The sequence below is a fragment of the Natrix helvetica genome (assembly GCF_964273705.1).
Source record: "Natrix helvetica genome assembly, chromosome: Z".
NCBI lineage: Eukaryota > Metazoa > Chordata > Lepidosauria > Squamata > Natricidae > Natrix > Natrix helvetica.
The window spans coordinates 31,629,387-31,631,605 of record NC_138554.1 but is presented as its reverse complement, the minus strand read 5'-3'; the positions used below and the strand labels follow the sequence as shown (position 1 = coordinate 31,631,605).

The 2,219-nt window shown below is 35.0% G+C and overlaps 1 pseudogene across 1 annotated transcript; it reads right to left on the bottom strand.

Annotated features, from left to right (window-relative positions):
• Nucleotides 1-492: 492 nt before the first annotated feature.
• On the bottom strand, nucleotides 493-1,407 carry LOC309382075 (olfactory receptor 14A16-like; annotated as a pseudogene). The gene has a single exon. The product of its transcript is annotated as an olfactory receptor 14A16-like (transcript).
• Nucleotides 1,408-2,219: the final 812 nt, after the last annotated feature.

The following is a 2,219-nucleotide window of genomic DNA, read 5'->3' as shown; positions in this document are numbered from 1 at the left end:
TTAAAGGAACAAGGCTAACTTAAAGGAACAAAATAACAAAAAGAGTGAGCAACTGATCATTTAAAGTTTGAAGCAAATAAAGCTTTCGTTTGTTGTATTATCTGAAAGCAATGAAGAGAAGCCATTTTATACAGGAAAGCAAAAGGAGATTTTTTTAAAAAAAAAACCTCTTCTCCATTGCACGTCTTTTCCACAATGACATTACTCCCCAATACTTCATCAAAAATCAAAGGGAGTCACCCTATGATATGCCAGAATCTGCCAAACATCCACATTTAGCAACCCAAAGGTGTATTAATAATTAGTGATGCAGAATATTTGCTGACTGACATTTTGAGTTCTATGATTCTTCAGGAATAAAAGGAGTGTCTTCCTTTCAAACTTTTCTTTTCCTCCTCTGAATAAAGAGTAAGGCAGGTGAATGGAAAACTCTGGTAAACAGAATCCAAATAATGTTAAGAGTAAAAATAAAAATAACGTTAAAAGAATTCATTAAAACCTCCAAAGTTGAGAAAGGACACATTTGATATTGTTGTTTCTCATGCTATAGATAATTGGATTAAACAGGGGTGGAAGGAGGGCATACAGAACAGTCAATCCAATATCTAAGTAAGATGGAGTGCAAGAGGAAGGTCTCAGCTAGGCAATGCATCCACTTAATACTAACATAAACACTACCGTAAGATGGGGAATACAAGTGGATAAGGCTTTTTGCCTTCCTTTTTCAGAAGGAATTTTTAACACTGCCCTAAAGATTACTGCATATGATACAACTATAAAAGTAAGGCAACCTAGTCCAGCAATGATACTGGCCACAAGAATTCCAAACTCAAGTAGATTTAATTCAGAGCAAGATAGTTTTAGCAACTGTGGAATTTCACAGAAGAATTGGTTGACCACATTAGAACAAAAAGGGATGGAAAAAGTGCCAGTGGTATGCAACATTCCATAGAGAATACATGTAACCCACACTAGAAGAATTATTTCAGTACAGTATTTCCAATTCATCACCATCTCATAATGTAATGGATTGCAAATGGCAACATAGCGATCATATGCCATAACTGTCAGGAGGGATAAATCAGAAGCTTCAAGAAAGAGAAAGAGAAATATCTGAGCAGCACAACCAAAGTAAGAGATTTGTCTGGTGTTCATGAGAGAATTTATCATGGATTTGGGGACAGTGACTGAAACAATGGCCATGTCCTGTAGAGCCAAATTCATGAGAAAGAAGTACATGGGGCTGTGCAGTCGATGGTCAAAAGCAACTGCAGAGATGATCAGAAGATTTGTTGTTACAGTTGTCAGATATAACACAAAGAAAAAGAAGAAATGCAAAAGCTGCAGATGCCGATTTTTTGAGAATTCCAGAAGCAAAAAGTAAGGCACTGTAGTTTGGTTCTCCATCTTTTATTTATGACAAAGCTGGCATAACTGCAAGGAAAGAAAGGAGGGAAATTGAGTTAGATAAAATTTTGTAGGTGGCATTTTAATATGTGGTGAGAATAGAAAACATCAAGAAACATAAAACATGGATGCAATGAACAGAGGTTCTGAAAACAGGGATGTAGGATGGGGAGAGCAGCGTACACTGTTTCCCATTTCTACCCATCTGCACTTCATGACCAATTGTCAACCTCACATTTTTTCTACTTTTCTCTTTTCAGTTGTGTTATCCCATGTAGTGATCAAAACCATTGGCTAGGAGTACAACAAAGTTGGTTTAGGTCTATTTTCATCAATGGAAGATTACTCTGAATAATCTGACCCATCATAACGTGTCAGAAGAATAAATTAATAAATCCCCTTGTCCAACAATCAGAAGCTAATGAAAACTCAGTTTGAAAAGGCAATATCCCATCCAATATAAACCGAACATATTTATAGTAAGGTTTAGACAGAAAATGAGACACAACCTATTGCACCTTTTTACTCTAATATCTCACCATTTTTTAACAATGTTGAAAGCCATGTTTGCATACATTCAACAATAATACTTAACTTGTTTAAAAACACAGAAATAAAAACATATTTTACCATGCATTTGATTTTTTCATATACAGATAGATGATGAGATGACTTTGCCAATGCTAATGCATCTATGTGAGATCAGTTCATGCATGAATATTTGCTCCAAATTTCTGCAAATTGTAACTGCTTTTTATTCTTCAAAATTATCATATGGAAAAGGTACCAATGTTAAATATATAGTTAATTCA